At 41.5% G+C, this 15,625-nt stretch overlaps 1 protein-coding gene across 1 annotated transcript in view; it reads right to left on the bottom strand.

Moving 5' to 3' along the window:
- The window catches only part of LOC122794886 (vomeronasal type-2 receptor 26-like), a 282,948-nt gene that overhangs the window by 177,610 nt on the left and 89,713 nt on the right, over positions 1-15,625 (bottom strand). The gene's annotated exons all lie outside the window — the stretch shown is intronic.

The raw sequence follows: 15,625 nt of genomic DNA, 5'->3' as shown, positions 1-15,625 counted from the left end.
GAGGGGGAGCTGCAGACACTTGGTGCTGGGCTTGTGTATCAGGTTCAGCACCTTGGTACAGTACTGGCAGAGGATCCCATACTTGCAGGCCCATTAGCATGAAGGTATGGGCTTATCTTGCTTTGGCAATGCCTCACAGCTGTACAGATTCACACAGGTCAGCCAGGGACCATGGGGCAGGACATTTACCCTATTGTGGTGTATGGGCAGATGTGTAGCCATCCATGTATGTGTTTGCAGCCAGGGATAATGTGTGCATACAACTTGGTGTCGGACCCTGCACATTCCATGCTGCCCATGCTCCCACCCCCCCCCTGTTATTCTAACCTCTTCCATACATTATGCATACATTCTCTGATACGTTCCCTAAGGGTATCGCCCCATCACAGGTGCGTGCTAGTGTTGGTCCACATTTCATGCAGTGGGACATGGTGGACATGCTACTGTGGTTTGTTCACATGGCCTTGCATATGGCTTATGTGGAGTGTGTTATGTTGTTATGTGGGTGTCCGTGACATGACATGCATTGGCAGTACGTGTCAGACACAGGCCTTTGGCAGATGCCTGTGGGGCATTAGGTATTGCTGCATGCATTGGGAATTCCAGTTATGCTTGCATGTGCAGGTACATCAGTTGTTTCCCAGTACATCACTCCTATCTCCTTTGTGATCTGCAAGTGTTTGGGCAGACAGCACCAGTATCCCCTACAACAGGACCAAATAATGTGTTGCATACCTGTATGTACTTTTCCAAGGGTGTATCCATTTCACAGTGACACATTATATACTGTATGTCTGGGGTGCTTTCCCCTGTGTACTGCTTGTATATCTAGACCAACAGCCATTCCATGTCAGTCATTCAGATGGTGACACATATCACCACTATACATTTGCAATGGCTTACTGACATGACATGGCTGTTGGTCTAGATATGCAAGCAGTACACAGGGGAAAGTACCCCAGACATACAGTATATATTCTGTCACTGTGAAATGGACATGCTAGCTTGTGTTATACTGATGGGTATTGTGTATGGCACTGCAGTTGTGAGGACATGACCCTGTCATCAGAGGTAGTGGGCAATAGCCACCAGACTTATCTCAACATGCATACATACCGACCACTCTCACACGATATGGGACACACACCAACCTAACACACACATACCTGCATATTGTGCAGATGCTACAACCTATCCTGCTACCTTTGCCACCTCTGTGCATCTGTGCTCCACTGGTATTAGACCTACACATACATGTTACTAAATTTCTACATAGTGTTGTGGGGGGGCACACCTGACTGTTACGACATGTGTACATAACATTGGGGGGCACACCAGACCATTACTACATAATTAAGTAGGGTTGGGGCAGCACACCTGACTGTTTCTGCATTCCTACACAGGATTGAGGGGGACACCTGACTATTTCTACATATCTACACAGGATTGGGGGGCACATCTGACTGTTATTACATTACTACATAGGATGGGGGACACACCTGACACTTGTACACATTTGCTATGACTGTACTGGTATGTCAGGTACTCCATTTTATTCTGTATTCTAACCTATCATGCTAACTAGAGGCATACCAGTGTAGTACAGATCTTAGCTTTGATTTACCTACGTATTAGTTTCTGACTTCCTACCTCTCAGAACTAACATCCTACTGCCTGACCTACTGTAGTCTATCTGTGTAGGCCTGGGGGGGAGATTACCCATAGGCATCATTCAGAGGCCATAGCACAGCCTTTGTTTGTGTTTGTCTACACCTGTCCTGCTGGCTGTGACTGTTGTTGGGTATGTGAACCCCCTGACTGGCATGTGTGAATCACTTACCTTGTGGGTGTCCCAGTACTGAGGGTGGTGCTGCAGGGCTGTCTATGTTGGATGCACATAGTACACTCCCTACACATGGTTGAGCACAGGTAGTGTCATGTTTGGCATTCATTTTACTGTATGTGAGAGTCAGAGAGAGGTGTTATTCCCTGGGTCCCTCCTGTGTCAGTGTATGTGCTATGCATTGTCTCTTTGCCAAGGCCAGGGCATACTGGCCATGCCTCCTTCTGTCTACTGGGGCAGGCTCAGGTTGTTCCTCCTCCGAGTCACTCTGTGCCTGTGCAGGCCTTGGCAATGGTGGGGGGCTGTGTGGCCCTGCTCTGTGCTGTTCCTGCTGCAGCTGTTTCCGCAGGATCATATTGTGTAGCATGACACATATGATGACAATTTGGACACATGTAGCTGGTGAGTCCTGCAAGGCTCCAATGGATGTGTCCAGGCACCGGAACCATGACTTGAGCATCCCAAACACATGCTCTACTATAATTTTGGTCTGTGCATGTCCCTCATTATGGAGTTCTTGTTCAGATGTGTGTGCATTTCTGATGGGTGTCATCAGCCATGGCTCCAGTGTGTATCCAGCATGCCCCACTAGGTGAGCATGTGGGATGTCCCCACTGGCAAATCTCTGGTACAGCTGCATCAGATGCCAGATGTGGGAATCATGATAGCTTCCAGGGCAGCCAGCACACACATTCATTATTATGCCCTGGGCATTGCACACAACCTAGCAGTTGATGGAGGAGAAACCCTTGCAGTTGATGTAGACTCTAACCCGCTCACCAGGTGGTGCTTTGATGAGTATGTGTGTGCAGTCTATAGCACCCACTACCTCAGAAAATTCTGCTATTTGGTGAAGTAGTTGCATATTGCTGGCCAACGACTCATGGGTGTTGGGGAAATATACGTGCTCACCGACATGTGCTGACATGGCACCAAGAAACTGGTGGAGTACTCTGGATGCTGATGCCTGTGAGATCCCCATCATATCCCCATTTGGCCTTTGGAAGGTACCTGTAGCTAGTATTCTTATGCCTACATATACCTTGGTGTCCACTGGGATGGGTTTCCCTCTGTTAGTTCTGTGTGTCAGGCATGGCCGGCACAGCTCAACAATTTGCTGTAGGAGGTCCCTGTCCACCCTATAGTGCTCCAGTATCTCCAGCTCATGTAGCCCCTGGTAGGCTACCCTGGGTCTGTACACTCTTCTCTGTCTCCTCACTGTGGGTTGGTCGACAGCATTCACATCCTCACCACCCTCAGCCTCTTCCACAAGTTGTTGTATGATAGCTATTGCAGCCCCTATCATTTTGTTGTTTTGTTTGTTAAAAGTTCCCTACTTATATACACCGGTGGTGTAATGTGTGGGAAAAACTAGAGGGGAAGGTGTTTGCATAGTTTATAGTAGTGTTCTGGGCTGGGATGGTCTGCTGCCTGTGTAATTGGATGATTCTGATACATTTCACCTGCCAGCTATGCTAGTTCTCCTAGATTGCCTTCCTACTGCTGTTTTCCCTTTCCATTGCCTTCCTGTTTACGCCCGGGGGCGTGCCACACAAATAGAGTGCTCAAATGTGCACAGAGCTGCAATTTCCTGGTTTAACTTGTTTTTATACCTTTAAAACCCGGTGCACAGCACACACACCCGCTTAGGCAATGTAAAGAGTGCTAGGCAGCCTCAGACACACCCCCTTACTAGCTGTGCTTAGCTAGGAGCAAACCTAAGCCACAGGGCTCCAATCCACTTACAGTATGCCTGACACCCCCCCCCCATGATGTCGGCTAACTTCTAGTCTTGCACCAAGCTATTCCTACTCTTATACTGTTGGGACCTGACTAGCATGCTGGGGAAAATTGGGATTCACTATCATTCACCTCATTTGCATAGGATTGCCTGCTATTGCACAGTTACATGTCTCACACTGAGCCTCCCCACTTAGCAACCACTACTCACTGGCCATGTTGTCTTCTGCCTGTCATGGACTTTCATGGCAGAATAGTGATTTTAGTTAGAATGCTTATTTTAGGTTTATTTTCTTATTTTTCCCCGATCCCTTTTGTGTGCCACTATCCCTATGCTTAAACAGCCGAGATTGGCTAAAAAAAAAAAAAATGATTTTTTTTGTTTTTTAAGCTGTTTAAAATGCCAATGTCCTTATACTTGGCCATTGGCATGCTTCCTGACTGATATGCAGCCTTTATTTGGAGCTGTCATGGCTCCGTTTTGGATTTTGTAGAAATGTACTCTGTTACTAACCGAGTACATTTCTGTAGATTACCGGTTTCAAGCTTTCTGGATCAAAAATTCACCTCATTTGCATGGATTTCTCCTGGAAATGGGGTGATTTGCATACAGTGGCTTAGTCCATGCAGGACTAGTACAGGAGAGCTCGTGCATGCCCCCTGCAGGTTATTCCTGGATCGCACGGTAGACATATTGCCTGCTAGAGCTCCTGCACTAATCCTGCATGTCATGCAAGGCATGCAAAATCCGGGGGACTGTTGTTATTATGTGGAACAATCATGTTCAAATTTAAGTTTTCATTTGGTATTCCCCCCTCCCCCCTTGGTACTTGTACCTCTGAGGCTGTCTGTTCATCTCTCTCTCTCTGACCTGCATAAAGGGGGGGTATTCCGCAGGGTCCTGGTAGTTTAACGTATTTTCATTGATATCTGTTTCATTTGTTTCCACATGTCTATTGTTAGGTTCAAAATCACCATTATTATCCCGTTGTGTTTTCCCATTATTTTCATTATATGTACTACCCCTGGGATTAGGGTAATTTTTGTTCTAGATATTCCTTCCTATCTCTTTCTAATTTACATTTTTTACGATTAATAATAACATTCTTTGTCCACATACTCTCTAGCATCAAAATACAATTATTTGTACTCTTCCACAGTAAAAAGCCTGTAATTCATATTTTTTTTAATTAATTATACAACTGTTCCATTATTCTTTCATTGTTTCTTATTAATGCTCTTAAAATCTCAAGATCACAGTTGTCAAAAATTACCAATAATTCTATGTGAAAGTCCAAACCTTCTAATACATTGTTCGGGTATTTCCATACCTTGAGTCCTTTTGGTACTATACCCTTTTCAATGTATCCTTTTAAGTATGTATTGTCAATGTTTAAATTCTTGTATTTTAACATAATATTTTCCAGGACTTTCACATTATCTGCATAAGTCAAGTTGTCAGTACTTTCATCAATACTGTGTGATGCATGAAAACTGCTGTTAAACACTTGCATAGGTTTTAAAAGCCAGTCATTTAAGGCTAAGTGTGCACCAGTAAGTAAAGAAAGTTTGTTTATACAGTCACTTAGGATAGAGCGCCCAGCTTCATTTTCTCTTTTAATCCTTATGTCTACTGGATCTACTCCTTCCCCTAGTGCCATTGGTGTTCTTTTAGGGTCAAAATCATCAATGGTTCTGTTGTTATTGGTAAAAATAGCACCAGAGGATTTAGAAACAGTCCATTTTGTTTGACCGCCATTAAAACAGGAAGTTCCCGCCTCCTGCTTGCCGGGAATTTGATTGACAGGTGTGTTGGAGACCAAAGTAGTATAAAGAGACATTAACAAGATGCCCAGTTGAGTTAACTGCCCAATAAGCTTCCTCATGTTCCCAACGTCACCACCTCCTGTAGCCATGGTGCTTAATATCCAAAGGACAAGATAGCTTCCAGAAAAAAAAAGCAAAACCAAAGCAAATGGAAGCAAATGCTGTATAGTGAGATCAAAAACAAGTAGAATGGGAAATAGAAAATTCACCCCGGGGATCACGTTTGTGGCACTGCTTGACAGGGGCACAGGAAAATAATTTTCTTGGGTGGCAAAAGCCAGGGAACCTTTTTGGCTAGGGTTATATAGGCCCCAGGGCTGATAGCCTAGTGCCTATATATGAACCTATGAATTCAGCACAAGTAGCCCAACGAAGTACAGCACACAGGTTTATTCAGAGTCAGGACACCATGAGGATGAAAACATAAATGCTTATATACACAAGTACGTTTTTGTCTAACACAGACTTCTTCAGATGCATAAATGAATGTGACTCATAAAAAAGCCGTTTAAAAGCAGTATAGCTATATTATCAACAGGGAAACAACTGCCAACTAGAGATTATTATTTTAGCAGTAATGTACGCAGTTCCTGTGATTCTCTTGGCTTGGTGTATATCGCCCTATGCAGTCAATGTACTGCTTTTTATATAGGGAAAACTGAGAGAAAGTTAAAGAGGAGAATGTATGAGCACATGAATGATAGTCATACAAAGAATTCTAGAAGTGTTCTTTACAAACACACTCTTGTATGTACAGGAGCTTCATTTTCTTTCTTTGTTGTGGAAGAAATAGCTAAGGGGTTGAGAGGAGGACCCTGGGAAACCATGAGTGAGTATAGAGAAGTATTCTGGCAGATTTTATTAGAGGCTAATAAATATCCTGGTCTCAATGATGTTATTTATCTAGCTCCAGTTTTAAAACTACATGCTGCCAGGTTATAATACACTCTTGTAAAACATGTTTTTGGCTTAAATAGTATTTCAGAATATACCACACAAAAAGCTTCATCCAACTTGTTTCAGTTTTAATTTATGAAATTAATGTTTTCTTAAGAATGGCCACTAGAGGGAATTTTAATATTTGAATTTTAGCATTTGATGTTCACTTTGTGACTGATTTAAATATGATATATTTATTCCATAGCTGTGGGTGATAGCTCTAAAATAAAGGGTGTGGCCATTATAATTAAGAAAGAATTTCAGAGGGTAATCAATGATTTTAACTCGGATAAAAACAGTAGATGGTGCTATTTCACATGTAATTTCCCTAACTCTACCAAACAAGTCCTCTTTCTAAATGTTTATGGTCCATGTTCACAACAGCAAGTCTTTATAATGGAAATTTACAACATTCTTTGCAGATTCCAAAATTACCAGTTCATATTAGGTGGCGATTGGAACGCTGTCATAGATCCTGGCATAGATCGCACCAGTAATTCTCCCTCATACAATTTCCAAGCCTCATTAGCCCTAGGGGAACTAATATCTGACTTCAACCTTATGGATCCTATCTCATTCAGTGATATGTTAACTAAAGATTAAATTTACACATACTATTCGAAATGCTATAACACTTGGTCGCGGTTGGATTTCTTCTTAATTTCTGAATCCCTGGCAAATCTTAGGATAAACTTCTATGCAGAACCTAGGTTTTTATCAGATCATGCAAGAATTTCCCTCAAGATCATGTTCAGTTCAAAGAAGCATTCGACTCCCTTTTACAGCAACTGGACTTTAAACAATAACTTACTGCGTAACAAAGATATAATCCAAGAAACTAATGATAGCTTAGCAGACTTAGACACCAATCTTGAGCTCTCTCAGATTCCCCTAGATATTCAATTGGTGGCCTGTAAAGCCAAATTGAGAGGATTCTTGATCAACAAGGCCTCTTTCTACAAAAAGCTTAACAAAGAGAAAGAAACTAATCTGATCGTAAACCTATCCATCTTAGAAAAGAAACAGAGATTAAGCTCAGACTCTGGGTTAGACAAATTCATCAATATTACTCAGACTTACTAGAACTCCATCAACAAAATTATTCTCTGCAAGAACAAAAACTTATTGCAACTTATTCTGAGTGGGTGCAAATTCCTTCTAAGACTCTAGCAAGAATAATAAAAAAACAATCAGTGTTCTCCCAGAATCTCTGTCTTACAGTACCAAAATAAAATTTATAAATCTGACTCGGAAATAATTTAGTTGTTTCATTCTCTTTACTCAGATATTTATGGCAGGAAGGAAGTTAACACTCCTAACTCTCATATGGAGAACTTTCTGAATACTATTAACTTCCCCTCCCTGAATGCAAATCGAAGATCCCTGTGATCTGCTCCGCTGGAGCTTCAAGAGATTCAAGATGTTATTACCAACCTCAAATTAGGCAAATCCCCTGGCCCTGATGGGTTCACTACCAATTTCTTTAGAATCTTTAATCTAAGAATTTCTTCTATTCTTTTAAAGGTGTTTAACTTCATTATCAATAATGGCATTTCTGACTTGCACTGGAATAACTCGAAAACAATCCTGATCTTAAAAAAGCAAGCAAGACAAATCTGATCCCCACAACTACAGACCCATCTCATTAATAAACATTGATATAAAGATCTTCTCCTCTATTCTGGCCAACAGACTTAAAAAAGTTATGCCCTTTTTAATTTCCCCTGACCAGTCAGGTTTTATGAGTCATAGGCACACTTGTGATAACACCCTAACTCTTGACTCCCTAATGCAGTTTACAAAAAAAGACAAAAACCCGATCTATGCTTTAACATTAGATGCTTCCAAAGCATTTGACAGAGTAAATTGGGACTTCTTGTTCTTAACCATATCTCACTTTAGCATACCCAAAGCTTTCTCTGATATGATTAAACTACTATATAAAAATTCCTCCACCTATTTATATGCGAATGAAAGAATATCTAACCCAATTAGGCTTATGAATGGAACAAGACAAGGCTGCCCATTATTCCACTTTCTTTTTAATATTTTAATTGAACACATTTTCCTATATATTGCTCAGAACACTTACCACTCGGTTCCCAAAGTTCTAAATACTAATATAATGTTTTCTGCTTTTGCTGACAACCTTAATATATATTTTCAATATCCCAACACAGACCTGTGTAAAATCATAAACACTATTAATAAATTCTCTAAGGCTTCAGGTTATCAGATCACTCATAAGAAATCACATATTTTTCCAATTAATCCTGCAAGTCATAAAACTAACTACTTGTGGATTCTCCCTTTCAAACTACTTACCACCTTAGTTATCTTGGCATACACTTTGAGCACAATCAAGCTTCCATGTTTCAAAACAACCTACTTAGAACATGGGCTAAAATATTACATGACCTCCACAGATGGGAACTCATGAATCTGTCTCTATTATCCAAAGCTGCAGTAGTGAAAATGAATGTCTGGCCCAGACTCCTTTACCAATTTAACGCTTCAAATCTTATCCTGTCTAATAGTCTATTCTCTAAAATGAATAAAGAATTAGCCAAATTTATTTGGTTTCCTAAATCAGTTAGGATATCTTACTCTAAGCTAGCATACCCAAATGTAAAGGGTGGTCTAAGTCTACCAAATCTTCAACTCTATTACATGATTATTTGTGCAAATAGAATCTTGACTATTTCAAAACTTAATAGGGAAGATTATAATTCATCCCCTTCCTGGATGAAAATATGGTATCAACACGTTGTTACCAACAAAATTAACCCAAAAGCTCTCCCTTTTCTATCCCTGACTGCTATTAACAATTCCAAGTGATCCAAAACCCTAAAACACAAGATCAGATTATTTGAAAAACTGGTAAAAGCCATCAACCTTGATAAAACCCATCCTCTACTCCCACCTCTTCATTTAAATCAAAACATCAAGATCAATAATTTGACGATTAACCTCTCTGACTTTCCTCTTATTAAGGATATTATAGTATGGGATATTTTCAAATATAAGGATAAAACTCTTTCTGATCTACAACTAATTCTCAAAGTCAATAACAAATACATGGTTATTCTCCAACAATTAAGAGAATTAATCTCATCACAATTTTCTAATCCTCCAGCCAATTGTCAGGACATCATCAGACTCTGTGAAATTATAACTACTGTCTCAAGTTCAGAGAAAATGCTCTCTAGATCTTACAACCTTTTGAACTCTATAATACATACCGCGGACTGTGTTTTTTCTAGTTATTGGGACAATCAAGGAATCCTTATTACTGGGGAACAAAAATGATCTGTTATAAAAATTACCTCAGAATTATCCCCATTTAAAAAACTCATTTACACACAATATATGATCAATAATAACTCTTACTATATTTTTTCTGTGCTCAATAGGTTTGATCCCAAAATTTCCCCTTTCTGTACTTGTTGTTCCTTTCCAAAAGTAGACCTTCTTCATATATTTTGGTTCTGCAAACATACCCACAAACTTTGGTGCTCCTTAAAAGTATGCCTCAAGAAAATGGGGTACCACAAATCTACCCTTTCCTGGGAAACAGCCATCCTCCACATCCCCACCACTAAGTTACATAAGTTAAAACATCATGTACTAATCACTCTTTGCTCCCTTATCAAATTATATATCACTAAAAACTGGTTGGATCGCACTAAACTTTGTTGGAAGGGATTTAAGGAGATGGCTTTGAAATATATTTCTGCGCAAAAGCTTATCATAAAAGGGCCTAAGAAAAAAGCCTGCTTTAAAGAATTCTGGAAATGCTTGTTTGACCAAATTCTATGTGATTAATCTAGCTCGTAGCTTATTATCTCGGAATATTGTATAGTTCCCACTTCCAGTTTTACTCGGAGATCCACTGATATCCCTTATAACTCTGACTTTTCTCTTCTAATCTATTCTTCTGTATGGTAGCACCTTCATTTGTAAATATTGTATATAAATTAGTTTGCTTATAAGTTTAGGTAGTTTATTTTTGTTTTCATGTTTGTCTTTGCATACAATGTTCTGCTATCCATTCATGGATTTTTTTTGTAATTTTCTGATATTTGTGAAATAAATAAAAAGTTATTTGAGAAAAAAATATGATATATTTATTCAATACATTTTTTCAGGATAAAGTCATGTTTTAATATGTCTTTTATACATTTATATTGTCAATTTTAAGTGACTAGTTTAGTTTTTACTAGTTCACATTTTAATTAGCTGCAATGTGGTTGGAGGGGCACTACCTAAGCAAAAGTATTTAAGCTGCTTTTTTATGAGTCACATTCATTTATGCATCTGAAGAAGTCTGTGTTAGATGAAAACGTACTTGTGGATATAAGCATTTATATTTTCATCCTCATGGTGTGCTGACTCTGAATAAACCTGTGTGCTGTACTTCGTTGGGCTGCTTGTGCTGAAGTCTTCCTGTTTTTGGTCTTACTATAGAGAACTTGCTCCCATTTGCTTTGGAGATGCATATATATCACATATGGGCCACCTACAGCTAGCTGAGGGTAATCCTGTCTGATAGGTGTGTGTAGGGACAGTTAAGGTGTACATAGCTGTCTGTATGCAAAGACATATATGCATATTACAGTTGTATAGTCCAATGTGGGTTCCCACATGGCCTGTGATTCTCTAAGTATAGGAACATGCCCAGTATGACCTTCTATAGTGAGAGTGGGACTCTATTCCAGAGATAGTTGTACTCTGGTCCGGGCTTTTGTGTGCTACAACCATACCTCTCAAAAGTAAACCGGACTTCCCTAGAGGTACAGTATTGTTTTTAGTAGACATTTTCTGACATATCTGAAGTCTAACACTAGAATGTATTGTGTCATTACCTAGTGACAGACATCCTCAGATCATCATAGTGCTTTACCAGAGGAATGCAAGATGTATGCTGCACAGACCAATATTATGAACCCGACTATATGCATTCTTGCCCAAAAAGTCCAGTTGAGAGGTGTGGCTACAGCCAGCTGACTGATGAAGCTGTGTAAACAGTCCAGCAACTTGGTGATATACTGGCTGTGGATCTCCTGCTTGTGTGGTATTCTTCTTACCTGAAAAGTCATATCCTGGTGTGGTCATACCTCTCAAGTGTACAGTTTTTGGTGGATTGTCCAGGTGTTTGTCTAGACGTTTTGTCCAGTCTGCATACACTTGTGTTTTTATGACAAGTTAGTTGCATATAATTGAAGGCTGATGTTACAAAATAATGGCAGGCATTAGTGTTTAAGACTTCATAACCTTCAGCCAATTCCTGCTAATGCAAAACCCATTATTCTGCCAACCTTCTCAGTATATAAGGACAATATTTACAACACATGCCTATCATTGGGCTGTGTCCCACTTTTATTTATGACCTTGTCCAGATGTCTTGCTGTCAGAGGTTAGGATATATGGGTGTGGGTACAAAGTGGATTCTACTGTGCAGAAATTTCCATTCTATGTGTAGTATGTTTCACATAGCACTGTGAATTCCAAGTATGTCAGTGGCAGAGCAGTACAGAGTAATGTGGTGAACCACTGACAGACAGTTATGTATAAGTTGATAGGTTGCTATAATGTTAGTAGGGTATTGGCCCTGAAGCCTTCATAACCCACACAGATGAGAGTGTAGCCCATGTTATGACATGTCAGCACACAGACCTCCTGTCCAGCAGGGACACAGGTGGAATCACAGGACTGCATTTTGTGTTTCCTGTGCACTTATACAAGGAGCACATCACTAGTGGTATTGAGGCCCTTGGCTTGCTGTTGACAGGGAATGTATTCCACAGATGTGGGAGTGTGTGCTACATGTATCTGTCGCACCAACAAGCCATACTGATATCACAGCCCAGGTTGATGCTGCAACTACAGGTTGATGGAGAGGGCCTTGATTTCCAGATGTGCAACAGTCTCATCAAGGCAGGGTCTGGATTGCTTTGTATGCCAGACAGGGGTCACCTCAGCAGAGTCTGTATGGCATGGGGTAGAGGGACAGTGCTGTTAGACTATCTGTGTAGGGGTTTGGGGTAAGACCTAAGTGTTTGCAAGGCCCTGGTGTGTAGAGTCTGCATGGTTTGGGGTTTGTAGGTTTGTGGAGTTCTCATGTGATTTTTGTCTCTGAGGTGTCCATTGTTTGGGTTTATGTTCTGTTGCAGACCTCCATTTACATGGGTGTGTGCTGTGTATTTGCAGGTGATGTTTACTGACTCCATACACTGCATGGCCATATGTTACTGCGCAATTTGTTCTGGCGTGCACATTCTCCAATTGTCTGACCAGTGGTTTCCCTTCCCCTTATATGTGTCTGTTTCTCCTTCTGTAGTCCAGTAACAGACTTTGGCCACAGTGGCTGCTATGTATTTATAATTCTGATGTGAGCAGGGTACATGCTGTTACATCACACACAAGGTTGTGAACTTCACACCTCTGAGTGTACCCATTTAGCAGGTTGTCCATCATTGCACCACTCCATTTGCTGTGGTACTTAGACGGTTTGTGTTGCTATATGTTATTATGAGGCTACATGTGGGCCTAGCTGTCATATCATCACAGACTGACATCTGGACAGGCCCAAATATGACTCACACATGAGGACAGGGTGTTAATCATGTTCTGCCAAATATAGACAGTTGGGAGACAGGTGTGGTAATTGCTCTTATCAGTATGATGTCTGCTTCCCCACTGTCTGCCATTGCAGTTTTGATATGACCCTTTCTTGTTTTGCAGATAGTTGGCAGGCAAATGCAATGTTAGTACAAGAAGAACAGATATCGCAGGCATACCTGTGCTCCTTCTGTGGCGACCTGTGTCATTCTAGGGGTATGGCTGTTGGCCAGTGACATGTTATCAGTGCTGACACAGAAAGGTGGCAGTCTTTTATAAACTGGCAGTGCACTGACCTTCAGGTACCTGCTGTCCTACTAGGCACCATACCTCTTAACTTCTGAAAGCCAGACATCTGGACAAAGCCATAAGTAACTGGGGGACAGAGGCCTACATATAGGGACCATTTTTAAGTATTGGCCTTACAAACCTAGAAAGGGGATTCAGTAACAGGTTTTGCATTAGCATGCGTGTTTCTATAGGGTATAAGGTCTGACACTAGAATCTGTCATTATGTTCTGATCTTAGTCTTACGTGATTTACCAATAAATTGCCAGACAAACACTATTTCATGTTATACAGTCCACAAATATGATGCAAACCTCTGGACATTCTACAAAAGGTCTGTACAGTTGAGAGGTATGGTAGGCACTGTGTAGGTTACTCCAAGCTGTGTACTGTCCATATGTGTGCCTCCCCATCCATGACCCGTTCAGCTTTTCTGCATTAACAGATATTGTCTGGCTGGTGTGTACAACTTCTACCATAGGTGTAGCTGACATGCAGAATAGTTGACACTGCAGTTCTTTGAATATGGCCCTATCAACTACAGTACTGTACCTAGGCCAGTAGGACACAACAGCCAGGAGTAGGTGCTGGCCACAGCCTGACAGTCCTCCTCTGAGTCCCTCTGTGCCTGTGCGGACCTTGGCAATGGTGGGGGGGCTGTATGGCCCTTCCCCATGCTGTTCCTGATGCAGATGTTTCCACAAGATCTTATTGTGTAGCATGGCACATACTACGAACATGTGTGCACATGTGGCTGGAGAGTACTGCAGGGCTCCACCAGATATGTTAAGGCAGTGGAACCATGACTTGAGCATCCCAAACACATGCTTCATAATGATCATGGTTTGTGAGTGTGCCTCATTATGGCGTTCTTGAGTGGTTGTGTGTGCATTTCTGATGGGAGTCATCATCCATGGCTTCAGTGCATAGCCAGCATCCCCCACCAGATGGCCATATGGGATGTCCACCCTGGCAAATCCCTGGTACAGCTGTGAGGAATGCTAAATGTGGGAGTTGTGATAGCTTCCAGGGCTGCCAGCACACACATTAATGATAATGCCCTGGGCATTGCACACGACCTGGCAGTTAATAGAGTGAAAGCCCTTGTGGTTTACATAGACCCTGTCCTGTTAACTGGGTGGTGCTTTGATGTGGATGTGCGTGCAGTCTGTGGCACTCAGTACCTCCGGGCAGTCTGCTATACGGTGGAAGAGTTGCATATTACTGGTTCTCTCCTCATGGGTGCTGGAGAAGTAAATGCGCTCACCAGCATGTGGTAGCATGGCATCCAGGAACTGGTGGAGTATCCTGGATGCAGATGCCTGTGAGACCACCATGATGTTCCGAGTAGGTTTTTGGAAAGCACCTGTCACTAGTATTCTTAAGGCTACACATACCTTGGTATCCACTGGGAAGGGATCCCCTCTGCATTAGCTCTGGGTTTGAGGTGAGGCGGGGACAGCTCGATGAGTTGCTGAAGTATGTCCCTGTCCACCTGTAGTGCTCTTCCTTCTCCAGATCATGTAGCCCCTGGTAAGTTACCCTGTGTCTGAGCAATCTTCTCCTACTTCTCAGTCTGGGGCAGTTGCCAGCATTATCCTCCTCAATGCCCTTCAGCCTCTAGCATATACTGATGTATCAAAGCGACAGCAGCCCTTAACATTTTGTCAGTTAAAATTCCCCCGAGTGTGTACACCAATGGTGCAGAGTTTGTGGGAAAAAAACAAACTGAAAGGTGATTGCATAGTTTATACTGTTGTGCTGCAGATACTACCTGTATGATTGGCTGACTATGAAACATTCCACCTGCCAGCTATATTATTTGTACTTGATTGCTTTCATTCTGCTATTTCCCATTTTTTTTTTTTTTGTTTTCTCTTCCCATTTCCACCCCTTTTAAGCCTAGCTGCCCAAACCTGCTGCTCAAATGTAAACAGCTCTGCTATTTCCATTTTTTTTTTAAGACCCAGTGCCCGTTTAGATAAGGTAAACACTTTTAAGCAGAAATGGCCCTCCCCTGGATGTGAACATGCTCCCCATTTCATGGAATAAGTATATACAGTCTCAGACTCATCCCTGGCTTAGCTGTGCTTAACTAAGCTCAAATGGAAGCTGTGGATCTCCAGTGTGCTTACATCAAGCATGATGCACCCCCTTTTCATGTCAGCTGCTTCTCCTGCTTACACCACTGCCTTATAACTTCTACATGGTTAGGTGCAGCCAGACAATGGTCTCCCATTTTGTGATTCAGTAAATTTTGCTCATTTGGATACCCCCACTGCCTTAGTCCCTTGTTACACCACTACAGCAAAGCCTTTCCCCTTAGCAACCAGTGTTACCTGTTATTGTTTGGATTCTGCATGCTAC

The sequence above is a fragment of the Protopterus annectens genome, chromosome 2.part1 (assembly GCF_019279795.1).
Source record: "Protopterus annectens isolate FY-2018-M chromosome 2.part1, PAN1.0, whole genome shotgun sequence".
NCBI classification, from domain to species: Eukaryota; Metazoa; Chordata; order Ceratodontiformes; family Protopteridae; genus Protopterus; species Protopterus annectens.
This window is presented reverse-complemented; position numbering and strand designations above follow the sequence as displayed.